The sequence below is a fragment of the Hydra viridissima genome, unplaced genomic scaffold, assembly GCF_058129835.1.
Source record: "Hydra viridissima isolate aposymbiotic clone 2 unplaced genomic scaffold, HvirCarnegie_v1 scaffold_12, whole genome shotgun sequence".
Classification (NCBI taxonomy): domain Eukaryota; kingdom Metazoa; phylum Cnidaria; class Hydrozoa; order Anthoathecata; family Hydridae; genus Hydra; species Hydra viridissima.
The window spans coordinates 15,384,259-15,407,393 of record NW_028324311.1 but is presented as its reverse complement, the minus strand read 5'-3'; the positions used below and the strand labels follow the sequence as shown (position 1 = coordinate 15,407,393).

At 30.0% G+C, this 23,135-nt stretch overlaps 1 protein-coding gene and 1 pseudogene across 1 annotated transcript in view; one reads left to right on the top strand and one right to left on the bottom strand.

Moving 5' to 3' along the window:
- The window catches only part of LOC149881489 (uncharacterized), a 117,010-nt gene that overhangs the window by 83,285 nt on the left and 10,590 nt on the right, over positions 1-23,135 (top strand). The gene's annotated exons all lie outside the window — the stretch shown is intronic.
- Positions 8,211-9,801, bottom strand: LOC145186973 (zinc finger MYM-type protein 1-like; annotated as a pseudogene).

Here is a 23,135-nt window from a genome sequence, read left to right as displayed (position 1 = left end):
CAATAAGGAGGAAAAGAGGCAAAATATGTTCTTGTTTAACCATGTCTACAAGAGAAGTAAGCAAGGATCCAAGAAGAGCGATCATGCAGCAAATGCTACTTCCAGCATTATTTGACTTTTTAGTCAACAAAACTGTACCATGATCAACAAAAAAAAGGGGGCGTTGAAATTTCTGAAAAATCGATAAAAATCATCAAAGTTAAAAAGTTTAGGACCCGTGGGCCACCCTTAAACATTAACGAAAAAAAAAAAAAAAATTTATAAATAAAACCAATATCTGGGCACCTTATAAGTTTCCACTCTAGTTGAAATTTTACAATGACCTATTTTTGAACCATCCTAATATGTATTCTGAGAATATTTGTACATTTTAACGATCTCACTGTTTATATATATTTATGTATTTAAATTAGTAAAAAATATTTATCTGACTTTTTTTATTCATTCATTACTGCACTGTTTTGAAGTTTATTTGTATATGTAAATTCAACAAGAGTGCTCAATGAATAAAATCAGAGTAATATATTTTATTTTGTGATAAATTTAAAATAAAACTACATAATGTTTTTGCCCACTGGGTATCTTCACCAATATTATTAAGGAAACTGAGAAACGTTTTTTTAAACAACCCATGGTAGAATGAGCCCAGTTTTCAGATCTTTTGTGTAATGATATAGTAAAGAGATCTTGTTGCCTTTAATATTATTAGTTTCAATCACAATTACTTCAAACTTTTTGATCTTTTGAAAAATCTTTTATTTGTTTAGTTATTTGTTGGTGCATATTGAATCTGTTTTTTTTTTCTTTTTAAAATAGCTAATTCCGTGTCGCAAAGCAAAGAATTAATGATCATCTTGCAATTAATGTGATCTGTGTAATGGTAAATGGCCATACACAATGTAATATCGTACAACGTTTTGCTATTGCGGAAATTTTTTTGCTACTTTGGAAATTTTTAAAACTTGCTTTTCTATGTTTGTTGATAGAACTTAATGGTTTATCATATGTTACTTTAAAAATAACTCTAAACATTATATGTATCTTAAGATAAATTATGCTGGTTTTAAATCCTTTGGTGATATATTTTACTTTTTTCAGCAGATAGAAAAATAGCAAGGAGAATGGGCGCAAGTCATTGTTCTGATTCTCTAATTGGAAAAGAATTGGAGAGTTTTTTTGGAATGCTATTACCCAATCAGATTAGAGTAATGGAACATAATCTTTCATCACTAAACTGGTTTTTTGAGCCTCTTTCATAAAGTTAAAGAAGCTTTTTCTGAAATCGTTTTTTCTGTTAGTAAGTTTTTGGTATAAACTTTCTCATATTTAAGGTGGCTCATATAGAAAAAAAATTTTTTTAATAAAAGCAAATCCAGTAGTTCATATATATTTTAGTTTGCTTTTGATAATATAGAAAACTAAAAACTTGATAAAAAAAACTATAAGTAAATTATATTTAAGAAAAATTTTATCAAAATGAGTGTTAAAAGGGGGAAAATCTGAAAAAATTCAAAACACTGTTACTTCATCAAAACACTGTTTCTTGATCAATTTTTTTCAAAACTCAATCATTTTTTGTTTATAGCTTCTTTATATTATTATCATTCATTTCTACTAAAGCAAAAAAAAATATTTAAAAAATCTCTAACTGGACACAATAACAACAAAAAATAACAAACTATGCATTAAAAAAAACAGGTGTTTGGGGTTCTAAAAGTTATAAAATTATTCTTAGTTAATTATTTTAGTACATCTGAAAGGAACATGTACTGAAAATTTCAGCCAAAAGCTTTTCTCAATCATGAGATCCAGTTTTAAAGTTGCAAAAAAAAGGAAAAACGAAAAGCTTGTGAAAACGAAAAACAAAGACAGGAACAACAAAAAAAAAATACTTGAAACAACTATATCTACTTAAAAACCACCAAAAACATAAGCTTCAGCAACATCTTTGCTGTTTGCATTTGCATATTTAGATATTTATTTCATATTTTAAAATAAAAATACATAATTAAAAAAAAAAAACTTTTTTAATATTATTTAAAAATTTTCCGCTAAAAAGAAATTTTAATCATAAAAAATTAAACTTACCTATGAAAAATGTTAAATTAAACTAATAGTAGTAAGTATTTTATGTAAAATGTAAATATTTTCTAGAAGAATGATAAATTTTGCATTGAATGATATATTAAAAAAAAAAATCAAATTTTTCTAAAAATTAATTTTTTTTCTATATGAGCCACCTTAAGTTCTTATATTCAGATTCAATATTTATTTAAGAACTCTCGCTTCATTCTGCTTAAATTATTCACTTTTGAAAAATCATACTTTTTTCTGCTTTTACCGGTTTTTCTTACAGTGAAACCTAATTTTTTAAAGAACTAGTTATCAACTAACACAATTAGAACAGAAATAGATAATGTACCGATTCATTTCATGCTCTAATCTCCATTTTCCTTACTGAAGACATTCTTTTTCTGCGATCTTTATGAGAACAGCTGGTTTATGAACAAAATCAGTGTTTGTTTCCACAAATTTTCTTGAACATGCTTAAACCACGTTAAAAATGTTAAAATTGATGCTTTAACCTCAACGGTAAATAGAAAAGACTGAGTCATGCAACAGCAACCCATAAAAATTAAGAAATAAAAACAAAGTCCCATATTAAACCAATAACAAAATTTGAGTTGGTTTTCTAGAATGAAAAGTTACCTAACGAGATCAACCTTTGAAAGTAAAAGTGCAACAACTAATACACGATCACACTGACCTTAGATCGGTGTGATCGTGTGTTAGTTGTTGAACTCTCACTTTCAAAAGTTTCGAGGAAATAAACTTTTTTTGTATTGAGTTTAAACTCTGTTGTTTTTTGTCTTTAATTGGTGTCAAATATTTTTATTAAACAAAAACAATGGCCGTCGAAGATTTAAATACTTAATCAAATAATAGGAATTAATTAAATAATAGGATGGAAGATCACATTAAAAGCGTAAAACGTGTAGATCGAAATACTCTGAAAAAAACAGACCATTTGGCGCTACGGAGAATTGACAAGAAATCTATTTGAAAACTTCATATTGAAACGTTTTTGTAAATGCACTTATTTTGTTTAAATATATTGTTTTACTTAGTTATCACCCTAATTGGTTTTTAATTCAAAGTATAAAAAAAGAAGTAAATATCCAATATATAATAGAGAGTGTAAAAGTCTGAAAAATATTGCAAAGTATTTAGCATAGTTATAGCATAGTTTACAATTATTGTTTTTTTTAGACTATATATTTAGAGTGCTGCATTTTTTTTGTGAAAATTATGAATGTCAAGGTTTAATAAAACCATATCTAAAAAAAAAACTTTAGATTTGCTTCCTTTTTTAAGTGTTAACTAACGTCAAAGTTTGCTTCTTTTTGTTTATGAAAAATAAAATAAACTTTGATTCGTTATTTTCTCTAAACTCTTTCTAACGAAACCTTTAACATCATCTTTTTCATGAGCTTTCTTATGATCATTTAAAATGACATTAAAGTAATAGATAATACGGAGTAGTAGAATGGTAAAACAGCATAAAGATGCTTAAAATAAATAGAATAAATGTTTTTAATTTTCAACAGTTTTCAAAACCTTTTGCAAAAAAATCTATAGAAAAAAGTTTTTCGTAGTTTTTAATGACGTCAAACATTTTAGGTGATTAAAATACGATGGCATGATAAAAGATTATTAATGTGATTTTGAAATTTAGACAAGTGATGGAAGTGAGTAAGGTGCTTGAGCAGACATTTTTGACTTGATTTGATTACTAAAAAAGCTTTTGATAGCTAAAAAAAACATTTTAATGGCTAAAAAAATTGACAAAACTTTTATTAAAAGAAGATCAAAAGGAACATTTCCCAAAATATCATGTGACTACCCATTCCATTGTACTTTTTCAAATATAGAGAGTACTATCTAAAAAAAGGTGAGCCGAAAACAAGTATATACGGTAAATTGATCCTTGATCTTTCCTTATTTTGTCCCGTATTAGTTATTATTAGCATAAAGGCTTTTTCTATTAAGTCCAGTCCATTAAAAGTATAACAGCAAAAGGTTTTTTGTTTGCAAATTTTTTATATATAAGATTAATTAGTTATATTTAAAAGAATTACAGCAGTATAATAACATCTGAGTGTGTGTTTATATATATATATATATATATATATAGGGGAACCTGTTGTACCTCTGACCACTTTTTGTTTCCGGGCGTTTTTTTTCTTGACTATTGAATCAATTTACAACATTCAAAAATTATACTTTTGACTATTTTCTCATTCAACCAAAAAGTATCATTTTTGAGCGTTTTTAAAAAAGTGGTCAAATGGTCAATGGTACAAAATGTACGTTGTACCTTTAACCGAGGTATGTTGTTCCTTTGACCATAAATTTATTAATAAGTTATCATGAATTATTTGGACTTTTAATAATTAATCATGACATATTACAGCTTTACTATATGTTAAGAAATTTCTGGCCAACCACATGTTAATAAAAGCTTATATAACCATTTCGTAAGCAATTAAAGACGTTGCTGCAGCAAGTTATAATCAGAAAAAATTTTTTAATGGTCTAAAGTAATTTTTTTTTCTTTTCACTTTTATACTACTATTCCAAGCAAAACGTTTTTATGTAATTCAAGTAATTAATTTTGTTTTGAACATAAACTATTAACTGCAGCATTACAAAAGTCTCCGTTAGTTTGGTTTTTTTTTTAGATCTTGTTTTTTTTTTATAGATCTTGTTTAGGTCATTCATTGTCCTTGTGCTTAGGACCGTGTAACATCTACGGTCACAATCCTTATGATTTTGTTTTATTCATTTTTTTTTGTGGTAAATAAAAGAAAATGACATCAATTATCAGTACTCTTTCGATTTTGTCACATTTTTTTCAGTTGGATGCTATTTACATGGGACGGTTAGGTTTAAGATTTGAGACTTCAAATGTAATTGAACTGTACAAAATGTTTTTAATAAAGTTGTTATTATCTTTTAGATAATTTAAGAGCAAAAATATATCTCTAAAACTTGTTATACAAGCTGGTGGCCTAGCTACATATAGAAATGAACTCATTGTACCTAAGGTTATTGATTTTAAAACCCTTATACTTGGCGGAGTTTTATATTTTAAGTAATTATGTAGATATCAATAGGAAGTAAGTGATATGATATGATTATACGAAAAATCTGACCCTAAGTAGATTAATATCAACTAAATAGGTTTTTAACTAAGAAACCTTTTAAAACCCAACCAAAACTATTTTTAGTTGTCATGTTCATTTAGATTTGAATAAGTTAAAATATATTATATTAAAAAACATTACTGTACAGTAAAAGATGTGAGATCAACATCAAACATAAGATACTGACGCAGGGCCGCCGAGAGCCTTCAAGCCGCCCGGGACAAATCCTTTTTTAATGCCCTTATAGATTTCGCTTTATACACAGCGGAGAAAATTGAATTAGCCTCACCATGTACTGATCCAATATTTTGTAAATCTGTAAACAAGTTTGTGTGGTACATCTTTTGTATCCACACACATTTAGCTATTGTTACAAACAACAACTTTTTAGATTATGATATTGCATAATTATAATAATATAGCATAATTAAATTGCGGTGCATTTGATAAAACCATAAAATGTATAATACTTGATATTTGCGGTAACAAATAGAATTAGCCTTGTCAATAATTATTTTCAGTTCACTTGTATATTTTGATCTGGTGATACGCATTTGTGAGCTAGTTTTTTATTATTATTTGTAAGTTAAACAAAGACTGTGAAATCAGTGCTCATAAAGTTTTTAACATTGTGTTTTTGATACCTTAATTTAATATGGGACGTGGTAAGCGTTTAACGAATAAAGAATTAGCATTAATCAAAGCATACAAATATACAGGATTATCTAATCGGGAAATTGCAAAGAAAATTAAAAGATCTCCAAAAGTGGTTAATAATTACTTCAAGATTGGCGTTAATTATGGAGCTTATAAGGGAAGTGGTGGCAAACGTAAAATTGATAATCGTACTAAACGAGTTATTGTACGTCGTGCTGCTGCTCAGCACATGACTGCTTCTCAAGTTCGTGCTGATTTACAACTACCTGTATCTTTTCAACGTGTGAGACAAATCTTACATGAAGATCCAAACACAGTTTGGAAAAAGCGTAAACCAAATCCAAAACTTACTGCTCGTCATAAAAAAGTAAGATTACAATTTGCGAAAGAACACATATCTAGACAAGAAGAGTAGCATCAAGTTCTCTTTAGTGATGAAAAAAAGTTCAATCTAGATGGTCCTGATGGCTATCAATATTACTGGCACGTAATATTACTGGCACTGAAAAGAGAAAGAAACTCGGATGAGTTGTAACTTTAAGGGTGGAAATGTAATGGTTTGGGGGGCTTTTTCCTTTGCTGGAAAACTTCCACTGGCATGGATTTCAACAAAAATGAATTCACAGGACTACATTGACTTATTAGAAATAAGTTTACTTTAACATGGTGAGGAATTGATGGGTGAAAATTTCTCTTTCCAACAAGATAATGCTACTACCCATAATTCAAAGATTACAAAAGCTTGGTTTAGAGAAAAAAATATTCACGTAATGGAATGGCCCGCACGTAGTCCAGATCTTAACCAAATTGAAAATCTATGGGGAATACTTTCTAAAAAGCTTTGTGAAAATGGTAAGCAATTTGAATGCACCAGAGATGTATCAGAGAATGTATCAGAGAAGCTTGGAATGAAATATCTATAGAAACTATCCAAAATCTTGTGACTAGTACGTCAAATCGCATATTTGAAGTCATTAAAAATTCAGGAAGCAATACTAAATACTAAATGAGCGTAAAAACAAAACATTTTCTTTATTTTTTGTATATAATGTTAATGAGGCTAATTCAACTTTCTCCACAGACTGAATACTTTTAATTTTTTTTCCATTTGTAATTAATTAAACATACCAATTTATAAACTTTTTAGTTGTAGTAGAAGTAATAAGAAATAAAGTTGATTTCATAATTGTTTCACTGCGATTTTTGTTAAATTAGAACAAAAAATAAAGGTGAGGCTAATTCTATTTTCTCCGCTGTATATACTTAGCATAGAAGCAAAAAAGTACATTATGCCTTTATTGCTACTTTAACTTTATTTCATTTATTTCACAATTTATTGCTACTTTAAGTTTATTTTACTTTTTGCTAACTAGCCACAGCATAAACAATTCCTAATTTAAAGAAAATTTTCGACCTTTTTTTGTGGCGAAAGTTTAAATTACTTCATCAAATGACAATGATTTCGCGAAAAATTTTCAATAGACAACATCATAAGATTTGAAAGTCGCTGTTGTTCCATGGTGGCTCTGAAGTGATTTTTTATAATCTTAAGTTTACTTCTTTCACCCTTTGCAACGGATAATGGCATTCTGTGAAAGATGCGCTAAAGTATGCATATTGACGGGAAAATTGGTTGTAAGCCTTTGGAATATATTTGATTAAAAAGATTGAGAGAGTTGCTTCTATTGAACAAAGAAGATGCTTTCAACTGGTCAAAGTGACAAATTTCTTCAACAAGATCATCTTCTTTAACGTCATTTGAATAGAATCTCGCATGTTGACGAGCTTTGTCATCTAATGAAGAAGGGTCTTCAGACTGAAGCCAGATAAAGGAAAATTGAGAAGAAATCTATTTCACCACATTAAACCTTGATTGAATTTGTAGAATTATGTGGTCCAATGCCACGTTGAAAATATTTACTTCAAAACTCTTTTTTGTATCGTCGAGGTAGTGGGCTGTATTTGAGGGTTCCTCGTGGAATTTTTTCACTCTTCTTTTGCGTTTTACTTTAAATTCTGTATCAAAGCCTAGGTTTCTAGCCACTAGCTTTGCTTCAGTTCAAATACAATACCACAATGAACGAATACGACCTAGGTCATCCAGAAGATGTTGAATGAGGATGACTTCTTCTTCAATTGTGATTGACTCCGACTGGAGACATCGACTAACACTATCAGTATTTTGCAGTTTCTTATATCAAATGGTCAGGAGAACTACAGATTCAAATGGTTTAAAATATTTTCCCAACGATTTCGCTTGATTTAGCATGTCCGCAGGTAGGTCAAGTTGATTAACAGTTCTATCCAAAGCAGCAATGATTTCTCGTGGTTTTTTTACTAAAGGTTTTACAGCTGCAATGTGGGCTGACCATCTAGTATCTGAGAGCTTGTGAAAAGATCAAGCAGTTTCTTCAAGAAGAATTTTCGATCTTGCTGGGCTGCAACTAAAGAACACGTAAAGGGCACCGTTACGTGTTCTTGGATATTGCCAAAAAACGTTTTGATTTCAGCGCAAGACTCAGCAGCATGAACTTCAGCTAAATTTAAACTATGCGCACCGCAAGGAATGTGTTGAGCGAACGGATTTTTTTCCAATATATAAGCTTGGGTTCCATTATAGATTCCAGCCGTATTAGAACAATTGTCATAATAATGGCCTCTCAATATTTGTAAATCGAGATTCACTTTCGCAAAAACATTGCAAATTAAATAAGCAATATCTGCACCTTTCTTTTCCTCCATATCTTCGATGCAGAGAAATCGTTCTTTAACTTCCCAAATCATCTTACCCGAGTTGAATTGCAGAAATCGAAGAATAAACGTGATTTGTTAGGCGTGAGATACACATGGGGTCCTATCGGTAATTATCGTAAAATTTACGGCATCTTTTACTTTTTTCACAACTGCTTCTTGAACTAATGTAGCGAATTCACTGATGAATTCGTTTTGTGATTGCCAGGAGAGATAGTGAGCTTGAAATCTGGTTCCTTTATTTTTTATTTTCATGAAGAGCAACTCTTTCAAGATGATTCTTTAATGTTTCGTTGTGACAAGAAATAAATTCAACACAACTTAAAAAGTTCCCTTTCTCGTTCTTCTCCATCAACGAATATTGGCCTAAAACAATAATTTCTACGTTAGTTAAATGTATATCATAGAAGTTCTGTAATAATAAAGAACTTATTGTTAAATATTTAGAGTTCTGGTCTATAATATTTACCTCTAAATGATAAGTTTTGAGATGCTAAAAATAAAGCTGCATCTAAGATAAAACGAAGTATTTCACGCCATCAGGCTACTTTATTTCCTAGTGCCTTTTGGAACTCTGAGTCAATTACGTGCTCATTGACAAGAGCTGTGTGCAAAGTCTTCCAATTGAGATAACGACTTTGATGAACTGGGTTGCTATGATGCCTTTTGATACGATCACTCGATTTTCTCCAGTCATTTCTTATTCCTCCATTCCAGCGAAGAAGAAGAGACCCATTGGATCCGGAGATTTCACATCCAAATAAAGAACACAGGAAACAAAGAAGAGAGTTAGACGATGGGCTCCATATCAAATAATCTCTTTGAACTTTTTCTCCATTAGACAATGCCATGAAAAATACTTCTTTTGGGAAGGCCCTGTTATTAAAAGCATCTTGTGGGAAATCATCAGGTAAAGTTAACGGACTTTTTTTGATTATTTCTTCTTTTTCTTTTTGCTTAAGAATCGATGGCCGGAGTGCTGGGTCATTTTCAACGCCTGAATTAAAAAAAATGAATTCAAAGTTAATATTTAATTAATTATTTAACTATTTTGAATTATTGTTTGTGTAAAAACCTTTATTTTCTTCGGGTTTCAATTCATCATTAAAACTGTCGTCTGTTTCATTTTCCACTGAACCAAGAGAATGTAGATCAACAATATTCTCAACGCAATCATCATTATCATAATACAATAAATCTACTGTTTGTTCTGATTTACTTAATTCGGCCATATATATATATATATATATATATATATATATATATATATATATATATATATATATATATATATATATATATATATGTATAGACCTATATATTTCTACTAACTCACTTTCAAATCAGTATTTTGATTAGTAACTTTGTAAAACCAACGTAATTCTTGGAGCGTTTGTTTATCTTTTTCACATTCTTTTGCCCTTTTGGAAGCCAATGCCCTATTTTGGGCACCAGAAAGTTTTTTACGAATCATTATTCACAGTTCTGTAAATAACCGTACGCATCAATAAGATAATAGCATAGTCAACTACGCAAGCTCATCAAAAAATTATAAACTCAATCTCAAAAAGCTAATGTCATAAATTAATATTTCAATAGTTAAATATAAATCATAACATCAATTACCTTAAATAAGTTGATCGTAAAGAGTTGAAAAATATTTACTATTACTTTCTAAATTCTGAATAGAATTATTTCTAAATTGTATTCACAGTTTGTTAATGGTAATTATCAACGTTCACGTTTTTTTTACTTTAGTCTGATGAATACAAAAATGTTAAGGGACATTTTTAATTTAATAGCGTTTAGAGCACGAAATCAACGATGAGTTCGTATTTTAAAATTTTTTCGAGGAATTAAAAATAATGATATAACGCGAGTAATATATACATTTCAATTATGGGACTTTAAGATTAAAAAAACTATTTTTATTTTACTTCGGCAACTGGCGCCCCATCGACATTTGCCGCCCGGGAGAAACTGTCCCTTTGCCCCCCCCTACCTTTTTTTGCAGCTCTGTACTGACGTCTAGATAATCCATGACCAACACTTGGTGGTGGAACTTTCATTATAATATTTTCAAATTCTACATCATAAATATTGTCATCTCGTATTTATTTATTGTTTCCTGATTTCTTAAGATACTTAACTTTGTAAACTAAACCAATAAATTCAATAACTTTTGCCAAAAGATGTCTAGAGTATTTTTTTCCACTTAACTTGACAAGTAAAAATTTTCCTGAAACAATTTCACTATATTCTGATTCATTGTCAAGTATATTTACTCCAAAATCAATTTCATCAAAACTTTCATTATTTAAACTTGTGTCAGCATGTTGATTAAAAATAATCTGTTTTGCAATAGATTTTATTTGTCTTGAAAAAGGTTTTTGACATTGTTCATTATTAGATTTTGAATGTAAAATAATTTTCATTTAAGGTGTATCAGTTAAAATGCGTGATTTTCCCTTTCGCCTTTTTGTAATAGCTGTCTTTCTTAATTTGGCTTTTGGGTGAAGTCGTTTTGTTTCAGGTGAAACAATAAACAATGTTAATGATAACTTGCCAGGAGTGGTTTCAACCTCATCACTATTATTAGAAATGCAAGTTTCAGTATCCACTATTGACCTACCAGTAACAGCTGCAGCTAAGAAGTCAATATCAGTATAAATATTTTCATTAAAGTGAAAAAACCCAGTACATTTAAAACTGTTAACAATGTTATTCGGTACAAAAGCACGAGGATAAGCTTGACCAACAAACTAAGATATATCATAAATTTTAACTGGTTTACCAGCATTTCCTGTGATATCCAATTATTCATGGCTTTATTATAAAATATTTTAAATAAGCCAAAAACACCACAATCAAGAGGTTGCATTTTGTGGGTTGTGTGAGGAAGAAATGTCATTAAAACTAGCAGAAGAGCTCCGATATCATCCACTCGCCATTAATCAAGCCATTCTCTATATAAACAGTAACACCGTTACATTACAGGTATATTTAGATCTTTTTCGATCGCAATCCATTGAAATGGTGGAGGATGAAATTTACACCGAAGCAGAAACAAAGTCAGCAATAACTTAAATTAACATAGTTAACGCAAATTAACATAGTAATAAAAAAAATTGAAACATCGAATGAAAAGTCACTAGATCTTTTAAAGACCTGATATTTAGCAACTGAAAATAAACGCCCTATTTTTAGCACCTGAAAATAAAAGAGAAGCTATTCGTTGCTAGATTGTTTTAACGATGACGATGACAAGTACGCGATGCACCACATGACACAGTTAGCGTGTAAATTTTATCAGAAACGCAAAGAAATAACAGAAATATGTAAAAAAAATATCGTCGATTTTTTGAGATCACAATTTGAAGGCGTAAAGGAACACGTTGATAATGTAAAGCACTTCTATAACCATTTTATCCACATGTTTCATATTAACGAATCAAAAATGTGTGAGGTATTCCATCAACAGAGTCGGAGTTTCCGATATTTCTAATCAAACTAAGGCTTTTTTCAAGAAGCATTAAACATACTCAATGTCATTCAAAACTATAAAATAAGATCTTATGGAGCTGAAAATCAAATAACTTTAAATACAAAAAAAATATAGCAATCTGTTTGAGTGATATGGGAAAATATACTGAAGCTTTAGAAATTTTCCATCAAATTAAAAAAGTACAAACTAACAGTGTAAGTATCAATCATCCATCAAGATTGACAACAAAAAATAATACTGCAAACTGTTTTTATTGAAGCTTTAAAAATAAAAATAATACTGCAAACTGTTTTTATTGAAGCTTTAGAAATTTGTAATTAAGTTGATAAATTACAAACTAATATTTTAGGTATCAATCATCCATTAACAATGCACACAAAAACTAATATTGCAAACTGTTTGAAAAACATGAAACGATGAGAAATAAGGAATAAAAATTGTCAACTATTCCAGAAAATCGTTTGTGGAAATGCCGGTTTATGTTATTTTATTAGTAACATTTATGCATATGGGTTTATTTGATTTTATGTCTTTTTTTATTGGAAGTTTTGTATCCAATGTAGGAATAAAAAAATTTGACAATGATTGGAGTTGTAAGTTAAATAAAAAGATGATGGAAGAATCTATAAGAAAAAAAGAATTTCTATTCAGTTTATAAATTAAGTTAGCAAATGAATAAAAAATTTGTTTGAAAGAGTATAAAGTTTATATTAATAAATTTTCTAAAGCCGGAAAGTTAAGTTACGTTAAGTTTTAGATAAAGACCCTTTGGACAATTAAATTTCAAACTTTCCTTAAATATTTAGAAACGTTAAGTTTCAGATAAAGACTCTTGTGACAAGTTTTAAATTTCAAGTGATCTTTTATGTAAAAGTGAAATAAAAAATTAGATATTCTTTATATTTATATATTTTTTACTATTAAACTTTTTATTTGAATAGCAAAATGTTGTAACTCCTAACAATATCACACTTCATAACAAATAACTATTTTTCTCATAAATTCCCATTTTTTTAATAATTTTGTGTAACAACTAAATTTTTTATTTGATTAGCAATTATTAAGTCGTATCTTTACTAATAATTAACCACTTTTCTGATAACAAAGTTAATTGCTCTCTGTATCAGAGGTGAGCATATGCTCGTGTCAGCATTTAAGTTAATAGAAAAATATGGGGGCAAAAAAATTACAAGCCGAGTAAAATCAAATCAGATTTCATTTTTTAGAACATTCAAGCATATAAATATCAGTAAATACACAATCTTTTGAAACCTAAAAACCCTTTACAATACCCTTATAAGAAGAAAATGAGAAAAATCTCTCTCTCTCTCTCTCTCTCTCTCTCTCTATATATATATATATATATATATATATTCAAAAAAAAAAAAAAATTAGAAGTCTCAATTATATATCATTTGGATTGCTAGTATGACTTTAATAGAGAGAATATCACAGGAATGAAAGTGGTTATATATTATATATTTCATGAAGAATTCCTCAAAAAATATTACTGAAATACATAAGCACTTTTATTTAAATTTGAAGGGAAAATTAAAAAAAGAGAATAAAAATCTTAATATAAATTGTGAATTGCTAAATTAAATACAAATTTGAATGAAGGAATTAATAAAAGAAATTTTAAGACGAAATGTAAAGGAGACAAGAAAAGAAAAATTTATTAAATTTATTTAAAAAAGAATTCATAGAAAAATTAATTCAAGAATTTAAAATTTGAATACGAGGCTTATAATAAAAATTTAAGTAAGATCTTTAAGTTTGTAATTTAAATTAGAAACTTGTATTAGAAATTAAAATAAAAAATCAATCTAGAAACTGAAACTAGAAATATTAATTAGAATCTTATGCTAAATGTCAAAATATAAATTAAAAGTCAAAAGTTAGATAAGAAATTTTTAAAGTTAGAATTAAAACTCAAGTTATAATTTTAAATTAGAAAATTTTAATAGAAGTTTAAATTATAAAGTTATTATAAATTTAATTTTAAAATTTAAATCAAAAAAAAAAAATTAATTTTAAATTAGATAATTTTGATAGAAGTTTAAATTATAAAGTTATATTATAAATTTAATTTAAAATTTAAATCAAAAATTTAAATCAAAAAATAAAAATTAAGTTTAAATTAGAAATTTATGTTGAATGTTTAAATTAGAAATTTCAAATTGAAATTGAAATAAATTACAATAATTTAATTTAGAAATTTAAATTAGAAGTTTAAATTGTTAAATTTAAATACAAAGGTTATGAAGTTATAAAGTAAAGAATTATGAAGTTCATATTTTTAATTTAAGATAGAAACTGAAATCAGAAATTTAATTTAAGAATTTAATCATAAAATAAAGTAGAAGTCAAAGGAGAAATTTAAATTACAAGCTCGTATTGAAAATTCAAAATAAAAAATAAAACTAGAAGGTAAAATTAGAAAAAGTAAAATTAGAAAATAGAATAAAATATTTAAATAAAAGTTTTAAGCTTTAAATCTAAAGTTTTGATTTTAATATTGAAAAACTCAATCTGATATTAAAATTTGAAAGTTTACTAAGGAACTGAAGTCAGAAGTTTAAATTAACAATTTTAACTAGAATTATAAATTTAAAAAAATTTGAAAAAAACAATTTAAATCAGAAACTGAAATAAGGAAACTTAATTACTACTTTTCAATAGAAGTTTTGATTTGAAATTTAAAGTTAGAAATTTAAACTAAAAACTTGTAAAAGAAAATGAATTAGAAAATCAAACTTGTAATTTGACTTGGATTTCTCAATCTTAACTTATGCATTTTTTTGCCACTGAAATCGAAAATCACATTTGTTTTGATGTAAAATAGATATTTTTTTTTTATTTGTGCTAATTTTCATATTTCCTTGATATGAGCGCAAAGTTTCTCTATATAGTCAGTATGCTATGTCAATCTATTCTAATATTATCAGGATAATTGCATAGCATATAGTACTTTTTCATTTATTGAAAGGTATTTTGAAAGTACGATGTAACTAAAAACAAAAAGAAACTACACAATTTTTTACTATAAACCCTTTCTCCAAGATGAGAAATATTTTGATGATCGAGATTTTCTTGAGTGCACACTTTCATCTTTGACTAGAGACCATGTAATCTTCCATTATAGCAGTATTCCATCGTCCTTGATATCTAGTTTCCATTTCTCCAATGTCATGACGAAATATCACACTATGCACCTCACTGACATCACCCATGCCTTCGGGAAGAAATCTAGATGTGAATGCAACATATGAATCTTTTTGGATACACGACAACCCAGTTTCATGAATGTTTCAATATGGTTTGCAACTGTTTATTTGTAATTAGGGTTCTTGCTATTTCCTTGGAATCCACGAACTACATCACAAAATGCACACCAAGCTTCATTTTCAACTTTTTTAAAGCCCTTTCAAGTTTCTTGGACTTCAAACTTGCTTTTATTTGGGTTTCAACGAATATGCCACCTTTGATTTTTGTCTGAGCTTTGAAAACATGAGAAGACTTTCTTGTAACGCTCCTCCTCCAAAATCTAAAGCTGTTACAAACTGTTTTACCATTTCTAGTTTGATATGAAGTGGGTTTAAAAAGACATTGTTAAAATCTACTAGAGTTTGCTTACAAACATTGAATAATCTTGGCTTAAGTCCCACTCGTGGGGCCCAATGAATTTCCTAAAATGATCATCATCAGCTCTGCTAACCCATAAACAAAGGAAACATGAGTTACAAGATGCTTGCTTTCTTGCTTGGCTTACAAGTTCATACTTTGGGTACGTCCCTTGCGAGTCAAGCTAGAAAGCAAGAATCTTAAAATCACCATTATATCCAATATGAATGTAGAATGACTAATATTGACAAGAAATTCTTTGATATTACCATAATCTTCTTTCTTTAGTACCAAGAATGCAACAAGCAAAGATGGGTATTAATTTTCATTATCGAGCAACATTGTTTTGAGACTCCGTTTAGAGCTATCTATGAACAGTCGCAGTTGTGCAGGAACATGCTCGAATCTAAGAGAAATAAACAAACCAGTCACATCTTTGCAATAACTTAGATCATTACACATGTCATAGCAAATTTCAAACTCCTTACGTCGTTTCTGGTTCACACATGTCGTGCAGTCATCGCCTTGTAGATTCAACTCCAGTAACCTTGATGAGAGAAGTTCAGCTCTTGACTTAGTAAGATCTAAATTTCTGATTAAATCATCTAATCAGGAAAGTGAGGCTGAAAAGTTGTTTTTGATTGAAAAGCTTTCTCCATGTCTTCTCTACTGTTACTTTATGACTCTTGAGATGAAATATTCATTGCATCTTCCATTGTAAAAGAACAAAAATGCAACATTTAGTAACTTCAACGCAGTCATAAATAACAGTGGCGTTCAAAACTTTGTTAAAAAAAATGCACGAAAAAATATAATGTATCAATAAATTAAATGTAAAACGTTTGGAGAGTATGGTGAGAGGTTTGTTTACAATTTGTGGTGGTTGCAGTTTGGTAGGCTGTCATTATGTAAATCAGGTGCTGTTGATAGAGGTATATCTGAATATTGATGAAATTGTCTTTCTTTAGCCTATCTGTACTTCGTAATATCAATCATACAAAAGTAACAATCACCGTTTTGGTTTTTCTACTCTCTTTATATTCTGGAAACGGCAAAAGACATTCTTTTTTTATTTCTACCTCGTAACTATCCTTGTAACCATCCAGTTTAGTGCGGCAGGTTTCTCATATCACATGAGGGGCCGAAGATTTGTTCTCATCACCCATGGGCAATCCAAAATAATTTTCATACGCTATTCATAATTTTGCATCGTTTCACGATCTTATGTAATACCTACTTTTTTCCAATTTAATATTCACATGAATAACAAAACATCTCGGCAGGATTTCGACATTCTCTAGTAGCCATTATGAAAAGAACATAAATTAGTCGGCACAAATACGTGTAAAATGCGTGTTAGATACGCTTTTAAAGAAACTGAAGATGTTTTAAAAACCAATTATTTTGGTATTAAGCATTAACTTTAGATGCATATTTGATAACAGAAATGCAAAACGTTTTTCATAATTTTTACGACGAAAGATTTTACGACGCGGCAACTGAAAACTTCGTATTTAAAATACCTATTAATGATAAATTTTTCTGTCAACAAAATACGTATTATTATCTGTCTTGTTACCCAATACTTTTTTTTCCCATTCCAAGCCTCGAGGCTGGGAAAGAAGCACACTAAAAACCTTGAAAGGGAGGGGGGAAGGCTGTTTAAACATATTTCATAGTATTACTTCTCACACCGTTTCTTCTTTACATGTTCAAACAATGCCATCAAGAAAAAGCATTTGATGCAGAGAGCAGCTATTGTTTCAATGCAACGGCTTCAAACCATCTCTAAACCTGCGCTAAGTAAACACATAGTTGGGGGATAATGAGGAACAGAAATAACTCCCGAGATAAATGCGAAATTTCCTAAAAGTAAAACGATACATACCAGTCTGGTATGTTTTTGAATATAGCAAGTTTTCTGAGTGCTGTTTTCTTTTGTATGATTGAACAGAAATTTTATTGATTGTATGCAGGACCACGTTTTTACAAGTCCAGGCCTGTTCTGACTATATATATACAATTTTTTTTGTAATTCATGACTAATATGACTATCTACAGCAAAAAATCCGCTCATAAAAATGACTTTACGATATTTTACCAAATGAATACTTAGTCATAAAATGATATAATAAAACTTTAACAAAATGGTCTAAACATCTCAATAACAAAGTTTCAATAAATATAAGAAAAAAAACACAAAAAAAACTATTGACAAATTTTAGAGAATCATGCTAATCGTTTAATTTTTTATTTATTTATGACTAAATATACTACAGAAGACTTAAATGGAGTCCAGATCACCGAAAAAAGGCTTCCTGGATTTTAAATAAGTTTATTCAAAAGAACATCAAATCGTCCTGCAGAAATAAAAATTTTATTTAATTTAAGATCCAGCTATTACCATTAAATATGGAAACTAATGTAATAATCATTTGACGAGCAAAAGTGTTCACAAAAGAACGGACTGAGAGAGATCAGAAGTCTTGAAATAATCCTAATTCATGAAGACTTAGATAAGATTATATCAAAGTATTAACATTTAGTTTTTCATAATAATTTTACTATACAGAATTTTGGTCTGAGAAGTGTAATACTAATTACAAAGTTGCATTTAAAGCTAGAGATTTACAAAAAATGCTTAACAATTATGAAAAACAAAAAATTTTATTGATGTAAGTTCTAATTTACTTGAAACACAACTCATCTTCAAAGATTTATGATGGTCCACATCCTCTTGAAATTCGAAACACGAAGTCATTCGAAAATGTCGTCGTTAAAATTCGAGTCGTCATTGAGGTAAAACGTAATTGATCAGCGAGTAAAATCAAAGGCGAAACTTTCATATTCGTTCTTTGATACGAAAAAAATTATCATGCATTTCAACATAACTTCAATCTTATGCTTCGGACTTTATTGATTGATCTGCAATAGGTTATTTAAAAAGATACAACCAACATTAGTCAAAAATTTTACAAGAAAGTTTCTCTCATTCCAGATAAATTTTTTTTTATGAGCAATAAATTCTGCTTTCATAAATTTCTCCGTGAATGATTTCCTAATGTAAATCTTTATAAGCAGTTTTTCCATCGCATTATTCAATGGTCCATTCTCGTTTATCGACGATTGCGCTTTAAAGAACCATTCCATAAATATTTTTGATCTTCTTCTGAAGAAGAAAAATACGAACATAAAATCAACTTTATTTTTTGCTTCTGACAGCAGTTAATTAGACGTTAACTTTTTAATAGCTTTGTTTTTTCGTATCTTGTTTATGTATATTACATTTTATATCGAAAAGATTAAAGCGGTGGAAAAGATCATTAACTAATTGAAAGTTTATTTTTCGTTTTTGAAATATAACTTATGTACAAGTAATTCACAAAGTATAGAATGAAAAAGCTTTCGTTGAAGTTTTAATTTAATGGTTAACTTTTTAAATAACTAGTTTTTCACTTTATTTTTCCTAAAAACTTTAAAGTGTTACAAAATATTTTACGTTTGCAGTTCAGTGATTAATGCTGAAAAATATGCAAAAAAAAAAGTAATTTTTTGTTGTAAGTTAAAAATTATTTTTGATTCCAAAAACATGGAAAATCACAATGAAAAAACCAAAATATTTGATTTCAATTTCATCAAAATTTTGTTAACAAAAGCAAACATGTTTGTTTAGGTTCTTGTATTTAATTTGTAAAAGAAAAAACAAAAGCATATGCGCATTTGTTGAACTCTCTAAAAAACTTTGTTCTCAATGCTGATTGGTTAGAAAAGTTATCAAATGTAAGGTATTCTAAACATTTTCTATGTAATAAAAATTATAATTGCGAGAGAACCATTACAATTTTCTTTACCAATATTAGGCAACAACACAACAAAAATACGTCTTACTCTTTGTTAACTCCAAGCATACTATCACTCGATGAGCAAAAGAGATTTGCTTCAAAAACTAAGTTTGAAGATGAAAACTGAACAGTAAGTTTGAAGATAAAACCTGAATAGTTTCAGAGCATGGTGATTTAATTCGTTCAGCTCGGTCTGTTCAACGTGATCAACACTTTGTTAAAAAAAAAAAATCTCGAGGATCCTGATTCCTCTATTGAATTTGTAGAGACCATTAGTATATATAATGGAAGAGCCGACAGTCACTGTAAAACAAAAATACGCCATAAAAGAAAATGAGAGACTAGAGCAACCAGAGCCAAAAAATAAATAGGGCGCTAAATTGTTGGCCGTAGAAGTCGCTACTCTCATCTTCTTAATTGTGCAGAAACGAAATTTTTAGAAAAATGATTGCCCTCGCACTGAAGTCCGTCTCCTAACGCTCTTGACACAGGTATCAGCCCCAATCCAGATCTTGTGACAAACACTGTGGACTAAGCCCATTGTCCTAATGACCGGCGCGTACAACAGGACAAAAAGACGATGTCTTCAAGATAATCGGCTGTCGCTAAGGATTTCTCATATCGAGGTATCTCTCTATGTGTTTGAGAGTTTCGAGTTTTTCATCTATCTCACTGTTGGATGTTTTTTGCACGTCCCTATCAACACCGTAGAAGTATTCCCAATATTTATATTCGAAGACCTTATACTCTTCGACAATTAATTCGCCATTTTTGATGGTCGCATTTTTACTTTCCTGGAGTGAGACAACTACCGCAAAACATTGGGGATAAAGAGTGTGATAATTCTTCGAAGAAGATTTCTACCACCTTTCCATGACCCTGAACAGGCTCGATAGGATTTCGCATGTTGCGCCTTCACAAGCAAGTGTTATTCAATCAGTTATGCCAATTCCAGACACAGCTAGACTAGCAGCGATGGTACCAGTCAGCAGACCAGTCTTGTCAAAGATAGCAACCTTAGCGGTTAGCCTCTAGCAATTGGTAACCTTCACAGAGCCTCCCTATTATATTTATCGAATGTAGGACCATCTGGAAGTTCAGGGCAGACTTATCCGTAGTCGATAGAGTCGTCACTGTCGACTTAAGATAACGGACGGTGCCTATGATGCTATGGAAGTCATGCTAATGATTGGTGGCAACAATTGGTAAAACTTTTTTCCGGACATTTTCTGGTAGACTTATTTTATGGATGTGATTCATCTTCAATTAGAATAGTACTGTGTGAGGTTGTATCAGAGTTATGAGAAACCACGAGATACATATAGTCTATATTTCTACAACCAGACTAGTGCCACTTGCACACCAATTCTAACTACAAAGAACTCGCGGATTCGAATATAAAATTATCTAACGTAGCCTGTAGGGCTTAGAACGATTGACGCTGTTGATTCGAGTTTTTTGACTTTCCAGAGTAATGGTAGGACTGTTTTCAAAAGATTCGGCCTGACACTTGCATAGACCAGATATTCTTTATGCTTATTGAGGCTGATTATACTCCAGTAGGCCTCGGAAAATCTATACTGGTGTTTAAGAAATGTGACCTCTAGGGCCGCTGTCATCGATGGTCAAAAAATGCTATTCCTGAATCAGTGCGCCACGTACAAGAAAGCTAGACCAAGCAAGACAGCCACCTTACCACCATAATTAAGGCTTTACGTTTTGCCTGGTGTTCATCTGATGATTTACCTGCGGGTGGTCCGAAATGTGGCTTTTTAACACCGGTAGCAGTTCTTTTATTTCCTGTGTTGGAGTTGATCGGAATTCCATCCCTTGCATCGGGTGTTAACGGATCTATAGACTTTTTCTTAACCCCACTGATGTCTGTTGTAATGCCAAAGGCAAACGGTGGTGCTTGATATAGCTCATTGTTGTACTCTTAGATTTGGTTGGTCTTTAATCCAAGATTGCTCAGGATAAGATTTAGACCTGGGGCGAGGGGGAAATTTAGATTACTATTGGTGTTCAATAAAAAGTTCTGGTAGCTTTTTTCATCTCCTCAAGCCCCGAAGTATCAGTTTCTACTCTCTATGGATAAAAATTTTTAGAACTAAGTAGTAAACGCCCATGCACTAGTGAATCCTTCTTACCATTTAATAAAGGTGGAGCCTGTATAAGGCTCTCATGAACACAATACTGGAATAAAGGATTGCCTTTAAAGCCTGTCTAGTAAACCCTTTTCTTTTGGTTCAATCATAGAGGCTATGAACCAGGTCCATGTGAGGCAAAAGCTTGAGCGGCTGGAGGAGCTCTACCAAAACTTGTAACTAACCAACCTTTTGAAGTGGCAATAGCTGTAAGCACCGTACTTATCGTGATTCTCTGCTCTTGGAATATCTCTCTTATTTTTTGACTTAATGTCAATATTTTTCCAGTTTCTCCTTTTATACTTTCTATGAGGTCGCATACCTGTGCGAACTTTACAAGCCTCCCTTGAATTCCTTTATCAAAGGTTCTGCGTCAGGGTATTTTTTTTTTTTGGCTTCTGCTAGATTTTTATGCTCCTGTTCAATGTTGCCGAACCTTTCTTCAACTTTCTTCAACTGTTTTATATAAAAGTTAAGATTATAAGAGTTCTAACCATTACACATTAACAGAACATTTGTTGAGTTTTATTATATTTTAAAATATACAGAGGACGGCGAATATAAGTTTAGCCCTTTTAGATGTAACCTTGCCATTTCCCAACCAAACTATTCCCAAACCTCGCCCTTTCCTAACCAAGTTATCCCTAGACCACTAACCTCGATCCCAACTTCCATATACCTAATTCAACAACCCTAAACCTTCCCCTTTCCCCTTCATTAGCTAAATAACAAACAAAAATTAAATTAGATAGTTAATAGAGATTATTAAAAACGCCACCCTCACAGTATAGTATCCTGTGAAGTATTCTTGAAATTGGCTTTCAACTGTAATAAATCTTGAATAACTCAGCAGTTTCGCGTGAATATTCTGCAAAATTAATTAAGTTTATTTTATTCCCACTTGATAAAATGTTGAGGATGCTCTTTTTAAACTTGTCTTTCTTTTTTTCTCATTCTTTCGCATATTTCAGTTGCGAATTATTTTACAGAGAAGTTGTTGCTTTAAAGCTATTATCATAGGGAATGTGCAAAATGTGTTCCATGATTCTTATTCTCACGTGAAATAGAGAAATACCAAATTCTAGCTCTTCTTCATTAATTTTTTTGACTCCGTCAAAATCGCTCAAGTGTAAAGTAGTAGCTTTACAAATTAAACAAGATGAACTGGCAGTTGTATCAGTTAAACACTGCGCCACTTTCCCATCTTTTATCGTTAGATTAAGTTGATGACGAATAGAGATTTGACGTCAATGGATTTTAACCATAGTTGATGCTGGTTTTGCTATTTGATTTTTTATATTGTTTTTAACCTCCTTTGTTTTTTCTTTTGTTTCTGCCGTGCATTCAAACGAAATTGGTAGCGTATATTACTTCAGTAAATAAGCAGAAATCTGTCGCGCTGTTC